Raw genomic sequence first — 12,796 nt, forward strand, 5'->3', positions numbered from 1 at the left:
CCAGCTCTGCACACATAAGAGAAGGCACTGGAGGGCCTTAAGCATGTATGTTGTTTTAGGCATAGTTTTAATAGATCCCTCAGGCTGTGTGGAAAATGGAGTGCAGAAGTGGAAGCAGGCAAGCACGCCGATGGCAGGTGTCCTAGGAGAGGACCATGGCAGTGCAGGGAAGGTAGAGAAGTGGACAGACTTGAGGTATGTTTTGGAGAGAGCAGTGGGCAGAACAGTGGCCCCAAAACAGTAAGCCCACATCTTGACCCCCAGACCCTGAGAATGAGACCTTATTTGGGAAAAGGATCTTTGCAGATGTAATTAAGAATCTATAGATGAAATAATCCTGGATTATCTTGGTGGACCCTAAATCCAATGACAAGAGTCCATATAAGAGTGAGGCAGAGGAAGCCTTGAAACACAGAGGAGAGGAGAAAGCTGAGTGCAGATGGAGGCAGACACTGGAGGGATGCAGCCCCAAGCCAAGGAACCCCTGGAGCCACCAGAAGCTGGAGGAGGCAGGAAGGATCCTCCCTGCTGTGGTCTGAATGCATCTTCCAAAATTCATATGTTGGAAACTTGATCCTCAGTGCAGTAGTGTGGGGAGGTGAGCCCTTTACAGAGGTGTTTAAGTCATGAGGGCTTTGCTCTCATGAATGGATTAATGCCACTATGCAAAGGGCTTGCAGGAGGGGGTCCACTGTCTTCCACTCTTCCGCCAGGGCAGAATGCAGCAAGAAGGCCCTCATCAGATGCTGGAACTTTGATCTTAGATTTCTCGGCCTCCAAAACTAAGAGGAAATAAATTTCTGGTCTTTATTAAAAAAACAAAAACAAAACTATTTGAAAACTTCCCAGACCTTCCTCCTATAGAATTGGCTAAAAAGAGCACTTCTTTATTTTTGAAGCATTATAAGACCACTTTTAGTTCCCCTTCCTCCCCATGAACCTAAGAGGCTTGTGTTGACAGAGTAATTGTGACAATATGAAACTGATTCTCTAGGATCACTGCTTTCTGACCACTACCATCCACCAAGCACAACTTCTGCTTTGTCCTCAAAATCTTCAGTTAATCTCTCCCTTTTTTTTTTTTTTAGACACAGTCTTGCTCTGTTGCCCTAGGTAGAGTGCGGTAGAGTGCAGTACAGTGCAGTAGAGTGCAGTGACATCACCGTAGTTTACTGCAACATCAAACTCCTGGGCTCAAGCAATCCTCCTGTCTTAGCCTCCCAAGTAGCTGGGACTACAGGCGAGTGACATCACGCCCGGCTAATATTTCTTTCTTTTCTTTTTTTTTTTTTTTTTTTTTGCCCAGAGATGGGATTTCACTCTTGTTCAGGCTGGTCTCAAACTCCCGACCTCAAGCAATCCTCCTGCCTCAGCCTCCCAGCGTGCTAGGATTACAGGTGTGAGCCACTGCAGCTGGCCCAATCCCTTCTCTTTAAAGTATAGAACTATAAAAAAAAGAATGAAAGAGACCTCAAAAGTCAGGTTATTCCATCCTTTTGTCCCAAAGAGAGGGCTACATCTAAGTAGCCTAAGCCAACAAGAAGGTTGCTACCTTTATAATGTGATTTTGAGGACACTGCTAGGGTCGACATGTGTCATAAACTCTCCAACATTCACTCACCGTGGTACAGCCTTCCTTCTCCTCCTCCCCTCTGCCCTAAAATGCCCTACATGAGATATCTTCCTCTGAGTCAGACTGTAAAACCTAGGAGTACTCATTCTGGAAACATCTTATTGAGTAGTACACAATTTATACTACTGGAAAGTAAGTAAGGACCTTGATTGACATGTGGGATGAAAGCGGAAAGCCTTCTCTTTGTGCTACCAACCTCAACCTTCAGCACAAAGCAACGTAGAAGATTTACTATTTGTCACTTTTACTATTTGAAAAATCATAGAGCAAGCCTGAAATGATAGCTTTAGAAAAAGGAGGTTTGGGTAACTGGGTGGAGAAGACAGGAGGAAGTCAGGCCTTATGGGAATGAGATTTCTCTTTTAGTCTAGGCTTATTCTCTCATTATCTTTTTCTGCCAGAACTGTTCTTTTCTGGGAACCTACAATCATTTTGTAGGCATTAAACATCTTTAGTCATATGTCCCCTCTACTCTCCTGCAATTACCAATGGACCAATGACTACTATTACAGATCAGTAACAAAAAAGATATGATCACCTTTCCTAGGATTAGCAAAATAATATATTTCATAGCAGCTTGACCTAGAAAGGTGGAAAAATATTGAATAAAGGAAGTAGTCTTGTCCTCTGTTACATTGCCAGTGACTAGCACAGTGCTTGACAATCAACTGTGCTCAATATGTATTTGATGAACAAATGGATGGGTGAATAAACGCATAAACAATGAAACAGATGCAGTTTCTTTTTAACCCAGCTCTACAGAAACACAGAGTAACATTTAATAAATAATTACTAAGACATTCCTCTGAATAATCTTGCAACCGCAAAGGCAACATGTAAGACCAAAAGGTGTAAAACAAATCAGAGTTCTGTGCATTGATCTTCTAGTCTTAAAATCTGGAGAGAAAGTCATCTTTATTTCAGCCAATCTTTCAACTACTAATAGTTACACCCAAGAGAAATAATGACATCATGAACACCTCTGAACACAAAGGGCAATAGCATGCCATAACGTTCAGCAAATAAAACTGTGCCAAAACCAATAACAGTATCCCCAGTCCAAAAAATTAAGATTAAAGAACTTGTTCAAATAACACTACCAGGTTATAGTTAAAAATTTTAAGGTAATGCTTTCTGAATTTTGCAATATTATTTCAATAAACCCCGAAATTCATTTTCATTTCTCTGAACTCCAGAAGCAAGTGGTTCAAGGTAAAACACACACACACAAACACACACACACACACACAAAATAATTCCACATAAGATGGCACAGAGAAAAAAAATGAACCTCTAAAATGAAACAACTGCTCTTGGTTTACCATATGTAACAGATACACCACCATATCAATATCCAGTGACAATGCTCAAGGACTTGAAGTTGTATTTGTCCTGAGAATCTCTTTTAAAAAAAAAAAAACACATATAGCAACCCAGGAAGGGAAGGTTCAGAGAGTTCAGCCTGAGAAGGTCTTTCTAGTCATGTCACCCAGAATGGAGCGTTCATCCTCATAACTGACACTTCCTTTTCCCAGGTACACTTGGCACTGATCACATCAACAATAATAGTGACATTAGCAGCAGTCAAAGGGACAGGAATGATGGTTTCTGAGTAGCCATCTCTCTTGACAGGCAAAATCCTCCCAACAAACTGCACACTGTTCCCACTCTCAGACACATGATATATGCTACGGAAAACTCCCTTTTCACTCCTGTTGAACCAGCGTCTCCTTGAAAGCTGTGTCCCACTGAATTCAGGATGTACAGTCAGGCATTGACTGAGGTTCCTTGTCATGGAGCTAACAGATTTTTCCACAGTATCTGTACCACGATCAACTCAGTTGGGATTAATCTGATACTCTTGCTAGCACGTCTACCGTCAAGAATTCTGACACCTGACAATAAGGATGAACCTGACCGAGGTGTCAGCCAATAACCTAACTTAGGTGTTCAGAGAGCAGACAGCTCAGCATGCAACAGGCACTAAGACCTGGTTCAGCTTCTGATGCTTGTGCTTCAGGTGCACTGAAACAGTTAAAAATAAAACTGTAAAACATTCAACAGAAATGTCAGATAACAGTGCCACATGGCAAAGAGAGGCTTGGTAATATTAAGTAGTAGGTCGACCATTCAAATAGAGAAATGTCCTCTTGCAAGTGGCAGGGAGAAAAAAAATGTGTCTAGACAGTACTCTAAGCCCATTTCATCTGTCTGGTCACTCTCTGACAGAATCTCTTAGCGGCTGCAATACCCCACAACAATACGTCATACGACACGGGGCTTTTCTTCTGAGGAACACAAAATGCTTTGCTGGCACTATCCTCCAAACTTACATTGTTAGCTAAACAGGGAGCAAGTTTTACAAGCTTTGTTTCACTTTCATGCTACTTAGCTGGTGAAATAACTACCTTGGATGTTCAGATATCATGGCAGAGCCTAAAATGAGTTTGTTCAAGCCCACAATTTTTGCCTCTCTAGGTCAGGCCTCTTTTCTCTATTCATTGCAAATGTTTCTGCCTAAAGTTCCCAAAACCAAGAATTTTCATTTTGTTGAAGGCCACGGTCATCAGTTAACTCTCAACAAAAGCAACAGAAGATGTGGGAGAAATTTTGCCCTATGTCCCTGGTCTGAGTAATCTGACTCTGCTACAAAGTCCATTTGCTGTTTAAAAGGCAGCTCCCACCAAAGGTGCTCAGTGCCTCTAAATGCATTTTTATCACAGCTTAGACATTTTTCGATCTCCAGAAGATAATTATCTAGCACTTCCAGGCTGTTACTAACGCATCAAAGAGGGAAAAATCCCTTGGTTGAGAATGTGTCATGCCAATAGTAAGAGTAGGAAGACCCAGAGCAGTAACACTTTTTCCCAACGTATCCTGTCCATCCTGGACTCACAAGAAGAATAGCATCTCACCTGTCTGTACCTTCTGACTTTTGGGAACAGCAATGGTTAATTTGAATCTCCGTCTTTTGCCTATTTATTCATTAGTTTTACACATCAAATCTCTCTTTGAGTGGCCTTTTCTTCCCTTTACTAAATTTAAAATCAAATCTAAGGCAAACAAATTATCACATGTGAAAAAGTGGGAGGATACCATGAAAAGAAACAAAGTAGCTTCCCCGGGCGTAGGCAGAGCACCTATTAGCTTTTCTCCCATGATCCTCTGAAGGGAATGGCTCTGACACGGCCCGGTAACATCTTTCTCAGAGAAGAAATGTTTGTTGGCATATGTTTTCCTGGGAACTCCTATCCCAATAATAATCAAAAGCCACTGTAGCAAAATGGTTTCCACACAGAAAGAGTGACTGAAGCCCTAGGGATGACCCCGCTTCTATTTCCAGATTTTTTTTTTTTTTTTAATTTGAGCATCAAATTCTGGTGCAAAACTTAACAGCCAGAAAAGAAAAAAAATTAAACTTGTCTTGAGAATGTGAAGAGATTCTCCAGCAGATGGCTCTCCAGGATCAGAAGGTGCTAAGGAATCTTCTGACATTACCACAAAAGCCAGCAACTTACAACGTTAAGTTGACTTGGAATTTATAGAATTCCATTACATTTCTAAAGTCTGAAATATTCCTTCCAAGTGCTTTTAAATTTTTATCATGTAATATTAGGTATATATGAAAAAATATATATGAATGTGTGATATATACACATATACACCGTATTTGTCATTAAGCTTCATAATAAAATGAACTGCAGAGAACTCACCATTCAACTTAAGAACTAGAATGTTATTAATACTGCTGCATCTAACTGCATATTCCACTTTTATCTTAACCTCCTTTTCCTGAATGCCATACAAAATTACTGAAAGTCATATTTTGGGACTGTCTTGCCATTCAAAATTATAGTTTTAAGTTTCACACATCTTGTACAAAACACTAGTTTATTAATTTTCACTGATGTATGGTATCCATTATACTTACAATTTATCTATTTTTCCCTATGCCTAGGAACATTTGCAGTATTTACTTTATGCTAATTGTGTGTGTGTGTGTGTGTGTGTGTGTGTGTGCTGTTAGGAATAGTGATGCTTGAACATTCTTTTTTTTTTTTTTTTTAAACAGGATCTCACTATGTCACCTAGGTTGGAGTGTAGTGGCTTTTCACAGGCATGATCATAGCACACTAGAGCCTCAAGTTCCTAGGCTCAAGTGATCCTCCCACCTCAGCCTCCTGAGTAGCTGGGACTACAGGTGTGCACCATCATACCCAACTAATTTGTTTCTTTCTTTTTTTTTTTTAGGCAAGCACGAAAATGAGGTTTATTGAGGAGAGAAAGACAGGATTATACAGCAAGAGCAAGATATAGGTTTACAGAGCATGATACATATGCCACAGATGACAACTGGACCCATTGTCTCAGCAGGGCAAGCAAAAGGAAGGGCAAAGAGAGAGCTTGTTTCTCTTATTTTTAGAGATGGGGTCTCACTGTGTTGCCCAGGCTAGTCTTAAGCTCCTGGCCTCAAGTGATCCTCCTGCCTCAGCCTCTCAAAGTGCTGGGATTACAGGTATGAGTCATTGTGCCCCGCCTGAAGATTCTTATCTATGATGTCAAGTATACCTGCTAAAAGGTTTCTCCAGGGTGAATTTCTAAAAGTGGAATTGCTGAGTCAAAAGGAATACAAGTGTTCAACATCCTAGGTAATGTCTAGATAAATTTCCTTAGCTCCACATCTTCATCAACCTTTGGCATTGTCAAACATTAATTTGTTTTCAATCCAGTACGTATAAAATGACATGTCATTCCAGATGTAATGTGCACTCCTCTGATCACTAAGGAGGTTGTGTATCTTTTCATATATTTGTGTATCTCTGTGAGATGCCTGCTCATGTCTTTTGCTCATTTTCCTATTGGGTTGTCTGCCATTTTCCTACTGATTTTTTGGGAGTTCTCCTGGACACCAATTTCTTACCAGTTATACAGATTACAAATATCATCTCTAGTTGCAGAGCTGTATTTTCACTTTTTTTATAATACCCTTTTATTAAATTTTTTTGTTTTAATATAGCTGAATTTATCAATATTTTAAGGTTAGCAATTTTGTGTCGTAGTTTAAAAATTTTTATTATGAGGTCAGAAAAATATTCTATAACTTTAGTCCAATTTTCAAGTTTTGGCTTTCACATCTGTTTTTAAACCATATGGAATTGATTTTTGTGTAGCATGAAGCATCCAAAATAATTTAATTTTTTTCTATATGGACAAGCAATTGTCCCAGAACCATTAGTTATTTTTTAAATTCTTTCCCCTCCACCCTGCAGTGCCGTTTCCATCACATATCAAGGATGCTCCATAGCAGTGTCTGTTTCCACGGCTCTATTCTGCTCCCCTTGTGACCGTCCCTGTCCATGTCCCTGTTGTCTAAATACATGAAGATATAGTAAGACCTTTATAAGTTTTAATATCTGTGAAGGTATCACCAGATACCCTCCCCCAATTTATTCTTCTTCTTTAGGAATGCACTGGCTATTTATTTCTTGGGCTTTTGGTATTCCATATAAATTTTACCAAAGTTCAACAAGTTGTTCTAAATTAATGCAATGTAAAAATAAAATAATGAAATCTTATTTTTATTACTTCATTCCTTCTATTTTCTTTGAGTTTCTTCTGTTTTGTTTTTATAGCTTAAAAGTGGAGGCTGCTTAGCTCATTAATTTTCAGCCTGTCTTCTTTTCTAATAAAAACTTTTTATTTTTATTTTTTAATTGACAGATAAAATTGCATGAGTTCATTGTGTACAGCATGATGTTTTGAGGTATATATACATTGAGGAATGACTAAATCTAGCTAATTAACATATGCATTACCTCTTATAGTTATCATTTTGTAGTGAGAACACTTACCATTTGCTCTCTTAGCATTTATCAAGAAAACAATATGTTGTTATTAACTATAGTCATCATCTTATAACAGAAACTTTTTAAAGGCTAAAAATTTCCCTTTAGATATCTCTTTATCTTCATATCACAAGTTTGACATAACATTTTCACTATGAGTCAGTTCTAACTATTTTTATTTTCTATGACGATTTCTTTTCTTTGATCCACAGTTAATTAGAAATTTTTTTTTTAATTTTCAGAAGTATGAAACAATTTATCTTTCTTATCAGTAATTTCTAATCTAATTGCACAGTTATCAGAGCATGTTGGCCTGCATGATATCAATTCTTCAGAATTGTTCAAGATTTCAGGCCAGGAATGGTGGCTCACGCCTGTAATCCTAGCACTCTGAGAAGCCAAGGTGGGAGGATTGCTTGAGTTCAGGAGTTCGAGACCAGCCTGAGCAAGACCAAGACCCCGTCACTAGTAAAAATAGGAAAATTATCCAAGCATCGTGTCGTGACATGCACCTGTAGTCCCAGCTACTTGGGAGAATGAGGCAGGAGGATCACTTGAGCCCAGGAGATTGAGGTTGCTGGGAGCTATGATGACACCACTGCACTCTACCTGGGGCAACAGAGTAAGACTCTGTCTCAAAAAAAAAAAACTGGTCAAGATTTTTTTTATGGACTAGTAAATGGCCACTTTTTGTAAATATTTCACATGTGATCGAAGATAACATGTATTCTCTAATAGTTGAGTACAGTATTTTATATACAACCATTAATGCTTTTGTCTTAAATTTCATTTTGCTTGAAAATTTTAGCAAATCAAGTTCCATACATAAAGAGGATAATATATCATGACCAGTTGGGCTTATCCCAGGAATACAAAGCTGTTTCAGCATTCAAAAACCAATCAGTGTAATTCAACATATTAACAGACTAAAAAAGAAAATCATATCGTCATCTTAATAGGTACAGAAATATCTTAATAGGTACAAAAAGCATCTGATAAAGTCCAACACCCATGTATGTCCAAAAACAAACAAAAAGAAAAACTTTCAACGTACTAAAAAAGGACAACTTGATTGAGTTAGTTAGCTTGGGTTGCCATAACAAAATATGACAAAGTTGATGGCTTAAACCACGGAAATTTATTTTCTCACAGTTCTGGAGGCTAGAAGTCCGAGATCAAGATGCCAGCCAGGTGGGTTTCTGGTGAGGCCTCTCTTCCTGGCTTGTAGACGGCCACCTTCTCACTGTGTCCCTACATGACCTTTCCTCTCTCATAAAGAGAACTTTTTGGTGTCTCTTCTTTTACTAAGGACACCAGTACTATTGGATTAGACCCATTCTTGTGACCTCATTTAACCTTCATTACCCCCTTAAAGGCCCTATCTCCAAATACAATCACATTGGTGGTTAGGTCTTCAACATGAATTTTGAGGGTACACAATTCAGTCCATAACACTGATAAAGGGTGTTGACAAGAAGCCTCTAGCTAACGTCATAATTAGCCCACGTGTATTTATTTTCATTATTAATATATTTGTTTATTCCTTTATCTGTTCCACTTTTTCTGTGCTTAATTTTTCTCCTTTCTTGGTTTTTTTTTAAAACTGCTTAAACTTTTTTCTTATTCTGTTTTCCCCCACTACTGGTTTATAAATTATACATTCTGCTGCATTTCTTTTTTCAGCTGTTACTCTTAAAATTGTACCATGAATATTTAACAAAACAAAGACTAAATCATTATCTTCCCACTCATTAAAAAGGGATTTAGAAAACTTTAATCCTTATAACACCTTCCTAATTAATTTATACCCTATTACTACCCACTATTTTAGTTCTGTCCTTTAATAACTCCATAAATTAAAAATTATTTTATACAAAGTGTTTATTATTTATGTACATGTTCATCAATTTATTTGCTCACTATTTCTTCTTGCATCTCAGCCCTTCCTTCTAGAATTACTTTTCTTCTTCTATAAATGCAGCCTTCAGAAGTTTCTTTTCTAAAATCGGTTGTTAGTAATTTTGTCTTTGTTCTTAAAAAGTATGGGCACATAATTCTAGGTTATCAGTTAATTTCTCTTAGCACTGTGAAGACATTATTCTCCTGTCTTCTGGTTTCCATTTCCATTATTGCTGCTGTGAAGTCTGCTATATCTAAATATTGTTCCTTTGTAGTTAATCTGTCTTTTTTCTCTGGATTTGTTCCTTTAAATCTGGTTATTAAGATTTTTCTCGTGGCCGGGCGCCGTGGCTCACGCCTGTAATCCTAGCACTCTGGGAGGCCAAGGTGGGCGGATCGTTTGAGCTCAGGAGTTCGAGACCAGCCTGAGCAAGAGCGAGACCCCGTCTCTACTAAAAATAGAAAGAAATTATATGGACAGCTAAAAATATATATAGAAAAAATTAGCCGGGCATGGTGGCGCATGCCTGTAGTCCCAGCTACTCGGGAGGCTGAGGCAGTAGGATTGCTTGAGCTCAGGAGTTTGAGGTTGCTGTGAGCTAGGCTGACGCCACGGCACTCACTCTAGCCTGGGCAACAGAGTGAGACTCTGTCTCAAAAAAAAAAAAAAAAAAAGATTTTTCTCTTTCTCATCATTATTCTTCAGTTTCATTACAATGTATCTCAGAGAGCATTTCTCTGTTTTTAACTTTTTTATTGATGTAGAACATACAAATTAAAAAGTTGACAAACCATAAGTGTATAGCTTAATCAACTATTACAAAGTGAACAGACCAACATATTTGCCACTGAACTGAACAGAACTGAACTGTTTCTGTTTCTCCTTCCTGTCCACTTAATTTTAATTAACTTCATAGCCCTGTTTATGGGGCAACATAGCTCTGAGAATTATTTGCTATAGAATGAGGCAGAATGAGCCTATTTTCATACAGCTGTATTTCTTGTGTAGTGAGAATAGTGTTATACTGCCTAGAAATGAATCACCCCTTTAAGAAGGATGAGAATTCCTCTGAAGGGTGGCATGTACATGGTGTTAATCGTGACAGTCATCTGACTGTCAACTGCCTAGGGACTGAAGGTGAGTCGCTCAACCTGGAAAGAGGACAAACAGTATGTATGGGGGCGGGAGCATTCACCAGTGCTTGGTGGTGGGCCCTAGGAGAAATTAACATCTTGGTCTTGGCTCTTCTATATGGGGACAAGAATGGGGAGGAGAAAAATAAGAACTTACCCTCTGTAGAGGAAACAAGCCAAGAGCACTGATGCCAGAAAGCCTAGCGAAATGCCTGAAAAAATTGTTTCAGTGCTTTGGGGATAGAATATAAAACACCTTCTCAGACAGAGCACTGAATGGGTCAGGGCCCAGGAGACCTGGGAGCTTGTTAACTAAGGTAAGATCAGAAAGAAATCTGTACCTTGTAAGCCTAATTCATTTTATGGTTTGGTTTGGTTTTGTTTTTGGTTTTTGTTTGTTTACTGGCTTTCTTAATTTATTTGTGTTTTCTTAGGTTTGAGCCAAGTATTTTAAAATTTCTACTAGTTTCAGTTGAAACAAGTGAGAGGGTTTTCACCTTGAAAAAATCCAGCGGGAGCAATGTGAGGCCCCTGCCCACCTGGAGAATCACCTTCTCATGTTAAAATAAAACCTTGGGGACTCTTTATGCTGTCTTAATAGAAGAAGAAATGTCCATAAAATATTTTGTCTGGAGATACCAAATGATGTCAAAGGATGCAGAATGGCTGGAGAAGAAAAGCCATCAGTAAATGGCTGATCAATGTCAATCTTTCAGGACAAATTTAATGCTTCCAAGTGTGATAATTTTTTTAAATCTTGTAAGGCCATTTAAATTGATGCATTACATTTTTATTCTAATCTTTTCCTTCAGAGGTATGTATGCAGTTAAGTGTTAGGAGGCAGTCTGATGCCAAAACAATGTCATGGTTGTGAATGCAGACTGATAAAATGCTAGTACTATCTTTACATTATTCTATACATTTTTTAGGTTTGTAATTGCTTGTACTCCAGTGCAATAAAACTCTCATATTTACACCAGTAAAAGAATACTTATATATGTCTGTCCTCATAGTGAAAAATCATGCCTTTAAAATCGTGTTGATTTTCTCCACACATTTAAAATTCCTTTCAAATCTCCATAGCCCATTATAGAGTTCCAAGCTACGTGTTTGCTTCAATAACTGCACAAAAACTACCACATATGGAAAGCCTTGCTTGAGCCAGTCCCCACAGGGATTCACAGCCCTGGAGTATGAGCCTAGATTAACATTCAGAACAAATCCTTTTGCCTGGGATCTGAGCATGCCCCTCAAGAGAGACATGGTTCTTCTTTGAGCTTCAGAGAAGTTAAAAGACAGAGAAAAAGAGGCAGGGAGAGAGAGGGGGAGAATAGTTTCTTATAAACCAGATATTTATTAGCCTGAGACTGGGTACTGGGTTGCCTCTTCTACCTTGAAAAGTAGTTGCTTCTGTTATTAAAGCTATTCTTAACGAAAAATTCATATAACCAATAAGCTAATACTTGCTTGATTTTATATCTATAAAATAATTTATTGCTAGTACGATGTATCTGGTATCTATTCACTAACTTTTAGAATTTTTTCCATATTTTTGTATTTGTCACCACTCATCATTCTATAACTGTCAATAAAATGATAAATATACAGCCAGGCATCACTTAACGATGGAAATACGTTCTGAGAAATGTGTGGTTAGGCGATTTTGTCATTGTGTGAACATCACAGAGTGCACTTACACAAACCTAGATGGTACAGCCTCCTACACACCTAGGCTCTATAGCATAGTCTACTGCTCCTAGGCTACAAACCTGCACAGCACGTTACTATACTGAATACGGCAGGCAATTGTAACACGATGGTAAGTATTTATGTATCTAAACATAGAAAAGGTACAGCAAAAGGATGGTACTATAATCTTATGGTACCACTGCTGTATATGCAGTCCACTGTTGACCAAAATATCCTTATGCACCATGTTACTATACATATATATACAAATCTCCACACACATACACACACTTATACCACACGGCATACAAGCATATACATCAATTCAGTGTTTGTCTAAGCTGGAGCTAAGGTCTCTCTCCTGATGCTGAGAGTCCTTTTTTTGTAATTTTTTTTGGTGATACTTTCCACCTTCTGTCTTGCACATCTTGCCTCTTCTGCTAAAACTTGTGCTCCTCTAAGAGCAAGATCCACCCCCAATTTTTCTTAGTATTATCTGAGTCACCAAACAAATACTTGTTAAATGCACACACAAATGAATGAATAAATAAAATCACTGAATATGTACCAAGCAAAATCCTTTCATTACCATGAG

General features: G+C 38.3%; 1 protein-coding gene across 1 annotated transcript in view; it reads right to left on the bottom strand.

Annotated features, from left to right (window-relative positions):
* Positions 1-12,796, bottom strand: part of ARMH4 (armadillo like helical domain containing 4) — a 96,261-nt gene that overhangs the window by 68,822 nt on the left and 14,643 nt on the right. The window lies entirely within an intron of this gene.

This window comes from Eulemur rufifrons, chromosome 2 (assembly GCF_041146395.1).
Source record: "Eulemur rufifrons isolate Redbay chromosome 2, OSU_ERuf_1, whole genome shotgun sequence".
Taxonomy (NCBI): Eukaryota; Metazoa; Chordata; class Mammalia; order Primates; family Lemuridae; genus Eulemur; species Eulemur rufifrons.